The 16322-nt window shown below is 43.4% G+C and overlaps 1 protein-coding gene across 1 annotated transcript in view; it reads left to right on the forward strand.

Moving 5' to 3' along the window:
* Positions 1-3337: 3337 nt before the first annotated feature.
* The window catches only part of CD82 (CD82 molecule), a 76044-nt gene continuing 63059 nt past the window's right edge, over positions 3338-16322 (forward strand). The window contains exon 1 of the mRNA XM_063289642.1: positions 3338-3492. The gene's annotated coding sequence lies outside the window, so the exon portion shown is untranslated. The remainder of the gene's footprint in view (positions 3493-16322) is intronic.

Consider the following 16322-nt stretch of genomic DNA (forward strand, 5'->3'; position numbering starts at 1 on the left):
GGGACTTGAACTTCATGCTGTCTATGGATTCTGGAAGCTGAAGACCAAAACATTTGATCAGCACCAAGATGCAAAAGGCTGCTTTGGCATGAGAGCTGCAGACTTAAAGTCACTGAGTGTGTTTGTGTGCCTGTATATAGATAGAGATATAGAGATTCAGAGATATAGATAGATATAGATATAGATATAAATGGGCTGTGACTCCTAAGCTGGGAGAGTGGCTCCAACAGATCCCAGGAACAATATCAAAGCTGTCTGTCCAGAAGAGTGCAGTGCTAGGAACAGCTAAGATACTGCACAGAACCCTCAAACTCCCAGGTCTTTGGTTGAGGACCCAAGGTTGAAGAAGACACAGACCACCGATAGGAGTGAGAAAGGAATTTTTATCCATCCATCCATCCTTTAAAGCATTAAAGGGATCACCTATCTTGCCAGTACTTGCTAAGGTCCAATTGTTGAGAACACGAAGAGTGCCTTCTCTTATATTGCTCCTAAGCTATGGAATGCATTCCTTCTGATTTTGGGAAAAACATTAAAACCTCCATCATTAGCCTGGCCTTTTCAGTCTGAATGAATTCATAGATTTAAAAATTATATTCATTTTTAGAATCTTAAAGTTGCAAGAGGCCATTTAAGCTGCTGAATTCAATCCTTGGTTTGGGGCATGAATTTAAATGAAGGCATTGCAGACAGATGGCTACTTAGCCTCTGCCTGAAAATATCTAGTGAAGGGATCCCCCCACCTCCCTGGGTAGTTGTTTCCTCTGCTCTCACTCTTCAGATTTTTTCGCCTAGCATTCAGTTGGAATCTCTCTTCCTCCAATATAAATCCATGTCTTGCACTCTGGAATGAAAGGGAAACCTTTTCAGGTATCAATAAACAGCATATGGAGACTTGCAATACTTTAATTTGTTTTTTCAAACATTTCTGAACAATGATGATACACTCACCTGCCCTATACATTTTCTGGTATATACCATATGTAAGTGAATAATGTCATTCAGATGCATCCATGCAAGCGAGGGATTTTAAAAAGTCAAGATAGGAGTTACAAACAAGTGATTGAAGCCCCATCCTTTTTTATGCACATCAAACACAGAGAGAAAGGGGTGGGGCTTTGATTGCATAACTGCTGTTACCATCTTGACTTTTTTGACCCTCCTTTCCAACACTCCTGGGTCACTGCAGGCATTTGATCTTCTGACATCTAATAGCTGCAGAGTTCACAGTAATGGTGGACCGAAATCACAGCAGAAGGCAGAATGTTCGATACTTTACCAGTTTTGAGAGATGACACCTTTTTGTTTTACTTCTCTAGATACCTTCAGTTTATTGGAGGCTAACACTCCTTTTTCCTTTCATTTTCCTTTTTTCCTTTCAAGCAGAGGGGTGGGGGTGGGGGTTCTAAGAGCTGCAAAAATGAACTGAAGGTGGATGTAGTTTAAAGCAGGCATTAACAAATTATATATTGGACAGTAACTGAATAGTGAAAACCAGTTCAACAAAAAATGCCATTTGTAACACACATTCCACCCTGAAAAGGAATTCTTTTCTAATTTAGGAAGGGCCAGGTTTACCTATTTGAGGAGAGGTATGACAGCCAAAGAGAATTCCCAAAATTAATGGTAGCAGTGAATTAGCTTCTCTCCTCGGTTTGCACTAAAGTTACCTGGAATCAAAGAAGATCCCGAGGGTGAGGCTTGTGCGGGCAACTAATGGCTGGACTTCTCGAAAGTGCCACACCCACCACTGCCTTGCAGGTGAGAAACGGACCGGTTGGGCGGAAAATAGGACGAGCAACAAGTGGCTGCTTCCACTCTCTACGAGTCCCAGGGCTTGCCCAGCTGTTGTGCACAGTTGGCAATCAAATACCCATTTGACCCAGAATAACTTTTGTTTTTGGCCACACTCCTTCTTTGGTGGCAGCTGCTGACATATTTGCGACCCAAACTGATATTCATGAAAGTCATGAAATATTATGCACTGGCTGAAAGAAAACAAGGCTGCAGCTGCCGTGTCCTCCAATTGGCTGCAGAACACGCCCTACTCATGCATTTTAAAATCCTAGGGTGCACCCTGTTAGCCTTCTACTCTGTAACTAAGGGATTAAGGAGTGGCCAGGAGAGTTTTTTTCCCCTTCAAAAAATAAGCACATTGCTTTCAGCAAATGTTTAACGTTCCAGAAAGTTAGACATTCCCCTCCCCTCTTGAAACATTTAAGTCTCCCCCGAAGCCGATCTCCTCCAGTGCCAGCACTACGATTCCCAGAATTCTCCCCTGGCATGGCCGCCGGCAGCTACAGCCTGTTTGCGCCGAAGACTGCGTGTCCCCGCAAGGGCTCCCCTAAAGCCTTTTTTACGCCGATCCTTTCAGGCATTCTGGAGCCAATCCATCCACGCACACCTTTGTTGACGCGCATACGCGCCTAACTCCATTGCAAAGGGCATCTCTTAATTGTTTGCGTCTCTGCCTAGAGGGAACATTCAGGATTTAACCAAAGGTGCGTGCAGTCGAGGGACAGGCGGACGCCAGGCTGTGACTAGAATCGAAATTCATTTAGTTCCTTCTGAATAGCCACTCAGATCTGTGATTCTATCAATTGAAATCCATGTAAAAGATTCTCTTCCATTCGTGAAGAGCATTTATTAAATAAATGCCCAGGCATAGAGAAAGATCTCAGCGCGCTGGGCCACCGTTTAAACCGCAGAAGGCGACATTCTAGCTTCGAAGGCGACACCTGCAGAGATGCTTCCACGTGATCGGGAAACTTGTGTAACCCTATGCCTGGATTCCCCTCTCCCTTCCCCACGCCCTGTGACCATAGCTCCTCGTTATCCGAAGAGACTGTTCCTGGTTTGTCTAAGCACAGTCTGGTTTGCTTGGTTTGGCTTTGCGGCGGTGAATGTGATTCTTTAGCCTGGAAATCCATGAGTGCAGAGTGTCATGGTTAATTCTGCACAGCGTAGTTAGCGCAAGGTGTGAACGAGGCCTGTAGTGTGTTTGGAGCAATATGCTTACCCCGAAACACCCGCGGGTAAAGAGGTGAGACTTTTCCGGGTAGACACCTAGCGAGAAAAACGAAAACACAATTACTAGCAAATACTGGAAAAAACCTGATTGATAAAAGGAAGAGAGCAAAATTTCGGGGGCGGATAGAGGTCCCTTCGGTATATGTGAACACCCGATCGCCAACATTTAAAGTCGAAGTGGAAGTATAAGGCGTATTGTTCACCTCCCTCCCCAGGTTACGAGCTCAGTTGCTGGTTGCCTGTGCTTTCGGGCACGCAAGGGTTAAACGTAGAAGGCGTCTCGGGGCTGCCCCAGAGGTTGGCCGTTGCTGCCGCCGCCTCCTCCTCCTCCCGGTCGGGACTGAAAGCAGCTGGGGCTGAGAAACGAAGCCAAGCGGAGCCGAAGCCGCCTCGACTCGCGTTGTTTTCCGAGCCCGCGAGGCTAGCCAGGCGCTTCACTGCACGGCGGGGCTTCTGCCGCAGGTAACACCAAGCTTCGTTGCTGCCCCCTGCGAGGAGGGCGATTCTCGGCTACGCGATTGCTGGGCTGCATGGCGGGGGGGGGGGATTAGGGAAGGGACGGGGTCTGCGAAGGGAGCTTGACTGCCCTTGCTGGCCGCTGCTTCCTTTTGGGGGCTGATCTGGACCGAGGGAAGGTCTTCCCTCCAATTTCTTCCTAAGGATTTTTATTAATCGGGACACAACTCATCGCCTTTGCCCTTTCCGTACAAACAACTCTCTCTCTCTCTCTTCCCCCCCCCTCTGTTTTCGAGCAGATAGCTTTCGGGTCTGAGCATTCTCACGTGACGGTGAGTTTTTTTTTTACTGAGGTTTTTGCAGCTCTCTGAAGGCATTCGAAGATCGTGTGGGGCAATGATTTATGCTTCGAAGGGACTGGGAATGAGGAGGAGGGGGAGAGGGGCCACGTCTCCACTTCGGAGAGCCAGCTTGACAACTGATAGAAAATCGGAAGGCCTCTTCTCTCACCCTTGCTCGGGTCTCTTGGTCTTTTTGACTATTGCCGGGGACCCCGAGGCTCGGTCATGTATTTATTCCACCTCTTTGGTAATGGAAGCAGTGTAGTGGAAACGGTGGACTGCTTCCTCCGGGAAGGAAGGAACAGGGCGGGGGCGGGGGGAGACAGAAAATCCCCCCCCCTTGTCTGAATAGTTTTGAGGCTGTGTCTTTTGGCCCTACTCCTTCTGGGTGATAGCAGAAAGACATGCAGAAGTTCAATAGGTGAAGATTATTCCTCACTTGGGGGGGTGTTGCTGGGAAATGGTTCTGCTTGAGAAGGGAAGGGGTTTTCCAGGTAAACACCACTGGCTTGAAAAAGGGCTCCTGTAGTGGAAACTCCCTCCCACGTGGCAGCTGCTGGATTCCTTTTAATCCTCTTCCTTGACTAGCAATAGCCTTTAGAAGCTGACTGGCTGTTACTCAGGGTATAAGAAGTCAGTGGCTGTCAGAACAGCTCTCCCTGAAAAGCGCACATACCCTGTGCCATTTGAGCATGAAGGCTGAAGTCCAGCATATTGCTTAAGCCAAAGTGTTGGCATGTTTCTTTCCCCAGCATTGAACGAAAAGCAAGGCAGTTTTGAGGCCATTGTGTTAAACAGGTGTTTGAGCTTCACACCTTTCTTCTGAAGGTAAAACAGCTGATTAGGAGTGAGAGGCAAACCAGTCATAAAGAACAAGGTGATCCTTTCTACTGCCAGCTGAGGAGGGCAGGGAGCTTCCCTCTGCTCCAGGCTGGAAATTCCCAGGTTTCTCTCTCTGCTCCTGGGCTGAGCAAGGAGGGAGGCAAACAATGGACAGTGGCGTTTGCTTGCTCACTCTCTGTGGCATCCCAGTATGGAGGATGGGGCCTACAATTCTGCTATAGCCACCTCATCTTGCTTATCCTCTCATTGTAGAGGTGAGGTCACCTCAGAAGTAGCCACCACACCTCTCAGAATGGTGTTCTGAGCCCAAATTGTCCAGCCCTTCCTGTTACCTATTGAGAAGGTGAGTCACCAGGTAGAAGTAGCAGTTTATTGCTCAGTTGCTCACTGTACCACCTAGGGAGAGGGGCAAGTAAGCAACCCATTATTTCTCCCCCCCCCCATCATTTTCTACAAAGCCCCTTCCTCTTTGCTGGTCTTTCCTAAAGAGAAGAAGTGAGCATGCAAATATTCCAGCTTCCCCAACTTGTTGGTGGGAGCTGTAGTGCAGCACACCTGGAAACACCACATTGGGGAAGCTGTGGTTCATGGCAGAGTGAAGAGGGTGAGTAAGGTAAGCAGGTGGTGACAACATTACTACTGCTGTGGGAGAGGGGGACACCTCACAAAGACTGAGCAGTTGTATAGAGGTGACAGTTGTGTTTGGAAGGAGCAGCTGTTCCATTTGGACCACTGGGCAGAATCTCCATTGATGTCTTGCCTGGATGAGGCTACCAGTGAGAAAGTGGTTGTTTCTTTAGTGACCAGCCATTTGTGTTGTGTTGCCTACTTGATTCACAGATGCTAAACCAGGACTGTTTAACTCAGCTGCAGTTTCCAGTGGGTAAACCAGACACCAAGATTTCTAAGCCATAGTAGTTGATAAAACAAACTAAACCAAAAGCAAACAATCTTATTGTGGCTTTACACAACAGTTAGGATTCCCATATACTAAGATTGGGTTAGTTTGGCCAGTTTTTTTTGACAGGTGCACCAATGTGATTTGATTTTGGCACTGTGTGATGTAACAACTCAGTCATTATTGGCAAATCATGGTTTATGTGAACCAGGTGATTTCTGCATGTTCAGCACTAAGGTTAAAATACAGCATGGTTTAACATAATGTGAAAACGCAGCTGCCAGGTGGTGGGAAGCTCTAGGCGTTTGGAGTAAGAAAATTAATAAATGAGAAAATGAATGGCGGGGACCAAACCTGATGCTGCACTGCCCAGAACAGAGTGAATGAAGTGCGCAAAGGAGACTGTTTTCCCCTTGGTTTTACACCAGGGATGCCATATTGGGCCTGCAAAGGTTTGAACAACTCTGATTCCAGTGATGCTGGAAACTATTTGTTGCCATCTAGTGGTGATCTGTATTTTTTGCTTTCTTTGCAAGATCACTTTGCTTTTTGTCCTCAGAAAACTGGAGGAACTCAGAGAAGGAAAACTGAGACGAAGGTCTCTCTCTTGTTCTTTTCTCAGCCTCCACTTTTTGAGGGGGAGGGGAGGGGAGTAACAATTGCAATAGATCATGTCCCCAGTTGCCTGTTTTTCCTTCAGAATAAAAGTGATAAGCACAGCAACTCAATTAAGTGTTTACTGTCCTGTGTGGTGGGGCCCTCAGGAGTGGATGTGTGTGGGGAGAGTGGATAATTATGCTGTAGTGTTGGTAAATGCAATCAGTATTTAAATTGCAAGCTGATGGTACTTACGAAATTCCAAGCCTGGAATTTCATAAGACATAATTGCAATAATAGCTGGCTGTTGGGAGAATGATGATTTTTTTGTGAGGGGGAGAAATAATCCCTGAAATCATCATTTTAGATTGAGGGGTTGTTGTATGTAATCAAAGAGGAAAGATGAACAAAACAGCCTGGTCTTGAAACTATACTGCTGTTGTCTCTGCAAACTTGTAGTAGTACGACTGCTGCAAACTTTAGTTTGCCTCCAAGATGGACCTAGCTCAAGGTTTTTTTTGGGGGGGGGGGTTAAAAAAAGCTTCGGTGGGACACAGAAGACGTATGTTGAGACAGGCATCCCTGACCATCTCCCCCTGCCATCTCTTCCAGGCCTGTCTCGCTAGTGGTGCCTCCTGACATGGTGATGGACTGAATTTGTCTGACAACCATATTTTGCTAATGAAGTGGCCTAATGACCATGAGCCTCTGTAGTAATAGTAGGGATATTTGGCCTAGGTTTGTGTGCCATTTGTAATTTGGAGGTATGAAGAAACTTGAGCTTTGATAGGCCCAAAAATTGGATCTCACAAATAGAAACTTGTTAAGGCTTTCTTAAGTCAACTGGAATGCAACAGCAACACTATTCTGGCTGATCTCTAGGACAGAGCTGTGTTATGGTTACGCCAGCTTTGCTATGTTATTATTTATATTTCAAATTTCGTTACTGCCCATCTCACACGAAGTGACTCTTTTTATCACAACAACTGAAGGAGTGATTTGTGAAGTCCCAAATTCTATCAAAGGCAGCTCTCCAGTTGGAGTTCCAGTTGTCTTGTTCAGGGTGATAAATCAAACCAATCAAGTATCATTGTTAATTTGGGCAAAGCTGTATGACCTAGTACATTGTGTAGCCAAATAGGGTTCTTCTAATTCAGCTTGAGTCACCTCTAAGATTTTGCTGATCCAGCTTGATCAAAATGTTGTCATTAGGTGCTTGATGGATTGCAGTGCATGTAATCTATCTATATATTAGTATAGCTATGTAAGCTATAGCTCAGAAAAGGATGTCATTATGTTGGTGTGATTGGGGATCTTTTTCAGGTTGCTTAGGAGAAGAACTTGTTTTCATGTTTAGAATTTGGGATAAAATTGAAGTGTTTGCTAATAGAAAAATAGGCTAGAAATACTTTGAATATATAAATAAATAGATTCTTCTCTTCAGCAAATTGAAGGGATGAGAAGAATTGGGAGATACTATTGAGAAATAGGATTTATTTCCTAAAATATAACCGTTGCCCTTCCCACCTCTAAAATCTGGTATTTCTCGTCCTGTTCTCTGTGGAACACAAGACAGCCAACATGGCACAGCGGTTAAGGTGTTGGACTGGGGCCAGGGAAACCCTAGTTCAAGTTCACTCTCAACTGTGGAAGCTCATTGGGTGACTTTGGCCCTGTCACTGTTTCTCAGACCAATGTACCTCACAGGGTGGTGGTGGTTGAGATAAAATGAAAGTCCTCTGTAGGCTGCCTTCAACTCCTGGAGAAAGGTGGGATATAAATCTAATAACCAAAACCTGCATGATGGGAATGAATGCTATCACAATACTTTAATATGGAGCATTGTGGCTTGAAAGAAGTAAAGCACCCTTGCCTAGAGCTTTACATGCTTCAGTAGAAACCATCTTTTTTCCCTGTAGATTCTGACCACCGCATGTAAATGCACGAGGTGGTTGTTGGTTTTTTGTGACTCTTGAATGTACTAAACTGTTGTTCGTCTCTTCCGCTTAATCTTTCACAATGGCTTTTATTTGTGGGTGCATCTAAATCTTCTGTTCAAAATACTTCTACCTTGGTGTCTCACACTGTAGTGGCTAGAACTAGATTATGTCCTATGAGTACAGTATGGGGTTGGCCTGAACTGGATAAAATAGCCTTTCTGCCTTTTGTTTTGTTGCTGTTGTAGTCTTGGATGCTTCTTGGCTGGGCATACCGATATGCCAAATAGGTATAATGCTGAAATGGAAACTTCAGGAACTAATGGTTTGCAGTTTTGTAGATGGCTGTAGGCCAGCGCTGGAAGGTTCAAAGGAAAGCAAGTAATTTTCTGAAACTGTACATGCAGAAAGCTCATTAACATGCAGGCAGAAAGTAGCCTTCTGCAAAAACTCATAAAAATGTAAGTGTTCTCAGCTGATCCATTCCAGAGGGGTTGGGTCGTAATCCCTCAAATTATCTACAGAGGCAGTTCTTGCACGTCCACCAATTGCTCTAGAAGCAGCTCTGGTTTACCCAGAAGGGAAGTGAATCTTTGTTTTTCTCGAGCATGTCGGCTATATATGGCCCCTTCCAACTGTGCTGGGGCTACAACTTCTATGGTAGCATCATCTTGCCAATTAAGATGTATGGGGAATTTTAATTTTAATGCACGTGTTGGACAAGTTTGTGTTACCAGATGCCTGATTATTGTACATCTATGCAGTGTTCTCTGAATCAGTATGATCATTTGAAGTTAGTATGAAAATATGTATCTCATATAATGTAGCCATTATTGAGTGACTCCAGACTCTAGTATTTGATGTAGTGACCTAACAGATACAAACCAGTACAACAAGCTCAAATCTGCAAACCCTGTCTAAGCTGAACCTCTCAGTTTTGGTGTAAAATAGGAATCCTGGTGGAGGAAGTAGATCCACACATTGCAGCAGTCTGAATACTCCACAGCAGCTTCATTTTTTTTAAATAATAGCATAGGGATGAAAAATAACACTGCAGTTATATTAAATGCAGGCTTAATGCTGATCTGATATCCCAAAGCTAGGATCTTCCTAGGTGCAGTTTGTTTAAATCACAACTTGTGTCTAAACAGAGAAAAGAGATCCCTAATACTTCCATGAGCCAGTTTGGTGTAGTGGTTAAGGCATCAGGCTAGAAACCAGGAGGCTGTGAGTTCTAGTCCCATCTTAGGCATGAAGCCAGCTGGGTGACCTTGGGCCAGTCACTTGCTCTCAGCCCTGGGAAGCAGGCAATGGCAAACCACTTCCAAAACCTTGCCAAGAAAACTGCAGGGACTAGTCCAGGCAGTTGCCAGGAGTCAACACTGACGAAGACACACACACACACACACACACACACACACACCCTTCCACAGTGCTGGATGCTATCACATTAAATAAATGTTAGTCTTTCCAGTGTTGCAGATTGAAGCTATGCACCCTGACAGATTTGCTGTAATATTCCCTCATCTTAGGTACATCCCTAGCAAAGCCATCTATAGTACATTTTGGAAAGTATATCAGTGAGCCTTGTACCTGGATGTACATCTACATTTTATTGTCAATTGTAACAAGACCTATGGGGGATCTGCATTATTCATAAGGGATGTTTGTTGTTTTACTTTAATTCATCATTGCGAATTAAAATCTAAAACCCAAGAGAACAAGCCACAGGTGAATCTGGCAGTTGTCTTTATCACAGACAGTATTTGGGCCTTAAGTACTATTAAGCCCCTGGCATCCTGCTTGTACCTGTTGCCAAGGTTGCTGTATCTGCCTATGACAACTGAGCGGTATTTCAATTTAGATGGACGAAGGATTGCAGCCAACCCTCCCTATTTCTCCCAGCACTGAAAAGCATATTATGGATTTTTACTGTCTTTTCACTGTTAGCTTTCATTTTGCCTCTCCCTGCCAATCTTCAGTCTCTGGTCTCTTATCCTCAGCTAAGGATTTTGCCACTTGGGTTGTTATACACACCTTGCTAGATACAGTGATTTAGAGTGGAATACTTTGGGAATTGTAATACTGTAATCATGGCTTTTCTTGCAGTCAAGGATTGAGGAGGAGGTAGGGGCTTGGCAGAGCAGTTTTCTGGATACTGGACTCATGCTAAATATATGTTAGTACCCTGAAAATGGGGCTGGTTCAGACTGAGAGACTGGCAAGGTTCAAGCAGCATTTGTTTGGTTTCAGCATAGTGTGATGAGTGAACCCAGCTGCTGTGGTTGTAAATCATGGTTTGTGACTTAATGCAATGTGTGAACCTAGCCACCTATGCCTATGCAAACCTTGGTTATGCAAACCATGAGTTAAGCGTGGTATATACATACACAGTACTGTTATTTTTCCATCCCACCCACAATTAAATTTTATCTTTTCCTCTTCTACAGGTGCATGGTAAGTTTTCTTGAAGTTAGAACTATGAGTTTGAAGATTTTGACTACAGGTAGACTCTTGCTTAACAACCATTTGTTTAGCAATGGTTTGGACTTATGATGGCACTAAAAACCGACTTATGAACAGTCCTCGCACTTATGATGTCACAGCATCCCTGTGGTCACACAATCACCAGTTTCTACCTTCCCAGCAGCTTCTGGCAAGCAAAATCAATGGGGAATCATGTGATTTGCTTAACAACCATGTGATTCACTTAATGATCACCACAAAACAGTTGTAAAATTGGGTCAGATTCGCTTAATGACTGCATTACTTAGTTACCAAAATTCCAATCCCAATTGTGGCTGTTAAGCGAGGAGTACCTGCACTTACCAGTACGAGTGGGGACAATCAGTGTTGCGTAGAATCTTCAGCAAAAGATTTCTATTTTGATCTTAAGTAATTTACCTTAATTCTTTATATTCAACTCATCTTTCTAGTACAGGTGGTAGAGGTCAAGCACGTTGATGTTTACTCCTAAGAGGACTCTTGTCTTAGGCCAAAGCAGTGCCCTCCAGATACATTGAGGCTAGAGTTCTTGAGCTGGCTAGAATGACAACTTTGGTTATTCTGACTGGGAATTTGTTGTCTCAGCACATTTGTTTCTTGGGTATGGGGTTGGGAATAGTCAGTCTATGGTGAGAGCAGTATTTCACAAAATTCAAGATTTCTGCCAACTGTTTTCTTGCCTCTTTTATTACTGTGATTCTAGGAATGGTGTATCTAACTTCCACTACATGGAAAAGTCATCTGAGGTACTAAATGAGAGATAATTGCAGCTCTTTAGGGTCAGATCTCAAGCTGACTTTGGCTGCTTCTGTGACTATTGTGTGCTGTGCCCTCTGAAGACCAGCCAAAGCTATGCCTAGTAACATTCACAAACATTTCCTGTGCACGCAGTTCTCTAACTTCAATCAGCAACTGAGACCATTTGGTTAAAGGGTAATTCATTTTAAGCAATGAGATATATTCCTCCATTTTAAAATCTCGTTTATGTTTACCCAGCTATCAGATTTATAAGGCTGCCAGACTCCATAGTGATTCTGCATAGCATACAACACAAAAAACAGTGCAAACATAGTATAAAGAAAAAAGAATAACAGCCAGACAGAGCGACAAAAAATGAAACCTAGCATAGATATTCCCATAAGAGTCCCACCACCCACCCTAGCCGAATGTCTGGAGAAAAACCCTGCTTTTAAGGACTATTTGAACATAAGCAGGGTAGAGGCCTTACAGATTTCTGGGAGGATGCTGTTCTAGAGGGTGATAGATGCTGCAACAGAGAAGGCTCATTTCTTGGGTCCCATAAAATAACATTGTTTGATAGGATCTGGAGCATGCCAGCTGTCTGATTCTACAAGATAGGCAGAAATTATTGGAGATAGATGGACCCATGATTACAACTGTGTCTGCGTTCAAAATGTAATGCATCTATGCATATCCCCTCCCCCTCGTTCCCTTCATATCCTCTGAACTCCCCTAAAAATACTGTTTGTCATCTCCTTTTTGCATGGACTTCATTTGGCTTGTGTTCCTGTGTTAAACATTATGGGCACTGATAGTGTTGTAGAAAGGGCAGCCTGCTGAACGAAATGGTAAACTTGGCAGCATCTGCTCCTAATGACATACCTCTGCACTCTGTTATAAACCCGCTTCAGCTTGGTTTCACAGTTGTGCAATTATAGTTTGATTTAGGCTTAGTGGCAGTTTGAACCTAGTCATTGTGGGTTGTAAAACATGGCTTAGCAAGGTATGTTGGGCTCTGCCAGTTGTATAAGCAAACAGTGGTTTTATACAATGTGTGAAAGCTGCTTTGGTGTGTCTGTTTAGTAGAGGAAATTGTTCTCGCTACAGTATAGTGTTTACAGATAGGAAAGTGTAGACAGAGAAGAAAGAGGAACGTTTTAAGGAAAATTTCATACTGCTGAAAATTCCAAATGATACAACGTCTTATGCCAAGTTACAAATGATTCATTTTAGAGAAAAGTGTTTTTTAAAAGGTTGATGGTTACAAATGAGGGCCTGCACAAACATCGGGTTTTCAAAAGTCCCAGTCTCTAACTTCTGGAAATGTTTCATCTCTGCTTATAAAACCTTCTGAGTTTTTCTTGAAGCCTTGGGGATGGTTCAGATCAACTGCAATAATGAGTCAGATATGGTGAATCTTAGAAAAGGTAACAGTCTGGAGAAACTTGCTATTCTGCATGACTTCAACCTGCTTATGACAAAAACCTCTTTGGCCATTTGGAGGCTAGGAATTGAGGAGGTCCTCCTGTCATGCAGACATCCAGCCTAAGTGCAGTGTGCTCCATTTGGCAGTGTTTTCCAGAGTCTTGGACCTGGATCTTGCTCATCTGCTGCTGTCTGTTCCTTTTTAAGCTGGAGACGCAGAAGAAGATTCTTCCTCAGATTGCCAGTGTGTTGGAATATTTTATGCATAGATGCAGCATTCCTGGAGTTAGCAGAGCATCAGGAAAACCCAACTTCTGGTTGATACACCATGCAGATAGCAAGCCCTTGTAAGTGCAGGAACGCCCAGTTAGCTTTTGCAAGATCAGGGGAAGAGATCAAGGGATAGGCTCATTGAAACAGGGTAGGGATTGGCAATATGGTCCCTATGACATTGCTAACATGGGACCTCCAGAATTGAAATAGAGGCTGACATGATTTGAGATCTGTTGCCTCAGACAAATTTGCTCATTTACTATTTTGATTTTAATTAAATTAATTCATTCATTGGTGCTCACATCTAAAAGTAGTCTGATGGTAGCACAACTTGAAAAGGTTGCTGACCAGGACATAGTGTGAAACTACATGAAGCTATTGAGAGAAAAAAAAGATCTCCGTCAATATTCTGATGCTATGTACCTATCAAGTATTAGCAGATTTTTAATCTTTTGGGGGGCTGAAGGGCTTAGAGTCTGCTATCCTGAGCTGCTGTACTCTGATATGTAATAGACGTCCGTATCTTTCTTCTTTGTCCTAACCTCCTTGCAATGTTAGTTTGCATCCAACTACTATCAATTGGACAGTAGGGACCAACAGTAAAAATGAAATAATATTCTTCAAAGATGCTGAGAAAGCATGCAGAAAAAGAAAATGAACTTCATGTGGCAATTGTTAAAAGATGTATGTGGAAAAGACAGTTGGCTGAGCAAAATTTCCCTCCTTCCATGCAAGGGAACAGTATGAAACAATTTTAGCCTCTGCTAATTATTTAATAATTCCCAGATTTTTGGCTAGCTTATAAATATTTTCCAAATGAGCACTGATGAAGCAGCAGTGAGTAACTGCAGTAAGTTATAGAGCGAAGGAGAACTTGAGTTGGACCAAAACGGTGAGACTACTGAAATGCTCAAATGCTTGGGATGATAGGATTGCCCCCTTCTTGGCTTTTCAGATGTATTTAAAATCTGAAGCGAAATCTAAAATCATTACATTAAAAAAATTACCCAATTTTATAAGTTTTATTTTGAATGTAAACACTGCAGGGATGTGTTCAGGCAGTGCCCAGGAGTCAGTACTGACTTGAAGACGCACAACCGGTTTGTTAGATGTTTCTTAATGCTATTTTCTGGTTTGTTTCCTCTTGCCAAAACCAGAGGTGTAGAATGCACACACTCAGTGACCTGCTTTGCACATAATGCTTAGCAGTAAAACCATTTGTTTTGGGTTTGGCATGCTGTATCAGTCCACACATCACGGCATTGCATTATGCATGAAAAAGGCCATTATGGATTGTTCAGCAAACTATGCTGTTAAACAATAACTTGGCTTAAGATCATGTTATGAGCTGCAGATTTTATTTGCTCCATATTTTCTAGAATAGCTTCCATAGGCATTTGCAGAAACTTCCCATTGTTGTCAAAGTGATGAAAGTCTTGTGTTGTTGCACCTCAAGCTCCACCTCTTTGGAGTGTGCTTGTGATACAATAATGCATGCACAAAATAGGCAAAGCTTATGGCATGATGTTGCCCTCCAGACCTCTCTCTGCAGATGCCTCCAGTAGCTTCCTTCATCTGTCTTCACGCAGATGTTTCAGAAACCTGTTGAACCTCTTGAGTTTGGGGTGGTAGTTTTGATGCTAGACGGTTCTCTGAATTGAAAGGCCTGGGACTGAAATAGTGCATATGCAATCTACAAACAGCAAATTATGCAGGAATCTGATACTTACTGCTCTAAATATCTCCTCACACCTCTAGCAGAAGAATGCACTCTCCAAATTCTAGACCAGACTTGCTTGGTTGGAATCACTCAGCTCTCCAATTATAAGGTCAGCACAAAGCTTTGCCAGTTTTATTGCTCTCTGCTAGTTTACTCTGAAAGTGTTACTCTAGGCTGGAGACTTTTACCCCTTTCAAACCTATTTTTCCAAACATTCATGAAATAGACCAGGCTTCTCTCCCTCACCTCATTGTTTGCTCCAGGTTCCTGCACAGAGTGCTTAGGTGTGTCAGATGGCCTTTGTCGGCTCTTTAAGGGCTCCTCTGCAAGATAAGACTCTCATCAGTGTAGAAAAGGGAGTCAGGCTGTGCTGCCAAAGTTTTGGATTTAGCTTGAGCTAAAGTTCGGCAGTTCAAGACCCGAGTGCCGTGTGACAGTGAGCTCCCTCACTCGCCCCAGCTCTTGCCAACCTAGCAATTTGAAAGCATGCAAATGCAAGTAGATAAATAGGTACTGCTTTGGCGGGAAGGTAACAGCATTCCATGACTGTCATGCTGGCCACATGACCGCGGAAGTGTCTTCAGACAATGCTGGCTCTTCGGCCATGAAATGGAGATGAGCGCTGCCCCCTAGTGTCGGACACAACTAAACGGGAACCTTTACCTTTATCTTACTTGAATGAGGAAATAAGAGATTAAGTAATATAACAGTCCTATGTGCATTTATGATACCTAGTATTGGTTTCCTCAAATTCTGAAGCTTGTCCTGCAGTAGTAATAGGATGCTTTAATAATGTATAAATCTGTATTTTAGAGAATTATTCTAGTAACTGGACCCTCGGTTTTGTCATGGTCTGTAATTCCACAGCCAGATGATGAAAAGGTGGCAGAGTGTTGGCATAATCTGAGGTACCTTTCCTTCATGTGAACAAGAAGATGGCTACTTGTCTGCCAGAAATCTTCTGAGGACGTAAGAATGTACTGAAACACTCAAAGATGCAAGATGAAGAGGAAGCAACCTATAGGGGCAGCCTTGTCAAAATAAAAGGTGTCATCAGACGTGAATCCTAATCAGTGCAAATAAGCACAGCTTAATTTCATAAGTCTTTCTTAAGGTCATTTGGCAAAATTTGATGAAAAAGGATGCCCTAGAAAAATGTATGCAGCTATTCTTCCACTTCCGAATTTTTTTTACTAATTCTTGTATTCAGATCCTACTGTTAAGCATTCTCTTGTTCCTTCAAGCATCAGATAAATGTGTGATACCAGATAGGCAGTTGTTGTAATGTAGGTTGGGGCCAGCCTATTCAGTTGCTTTTTCTTTTTTTCCTCTTGCCATATCCTGTGAAGGTTCTGGGGGCATTGCTTGCATAAATTTCTTGGCACTACAAAAGAACCCTTCATTTAATATGCAGCGTGTGTGGTGGTCTGCAGCTTCTCCTTCTCCTTGTTTCCTGATTTTGCTGTTGCCCTCAGACCCTGAGAATAGATCTTGAATGATGAGCAGGGGATAATGGGAGTCAGCCAATGTCTTGGCCCCACACCAGAATCCTTCTT

Source organism: Candoia aspera, chromosome 1 (genome assembly GCF_035149785.1).
Source record: "Candoia aspera isolate rCanAsp1 chromosome 1, rCanAsp1.hap2, whole genome shotgun sequence".
In the NCBI taxonomy this organism is placed as follows: Eukaryota; Metazoa; Chordata; class Lepidosauria; order Squamata; family Boidae; genus Candoia; species Candoia aspera.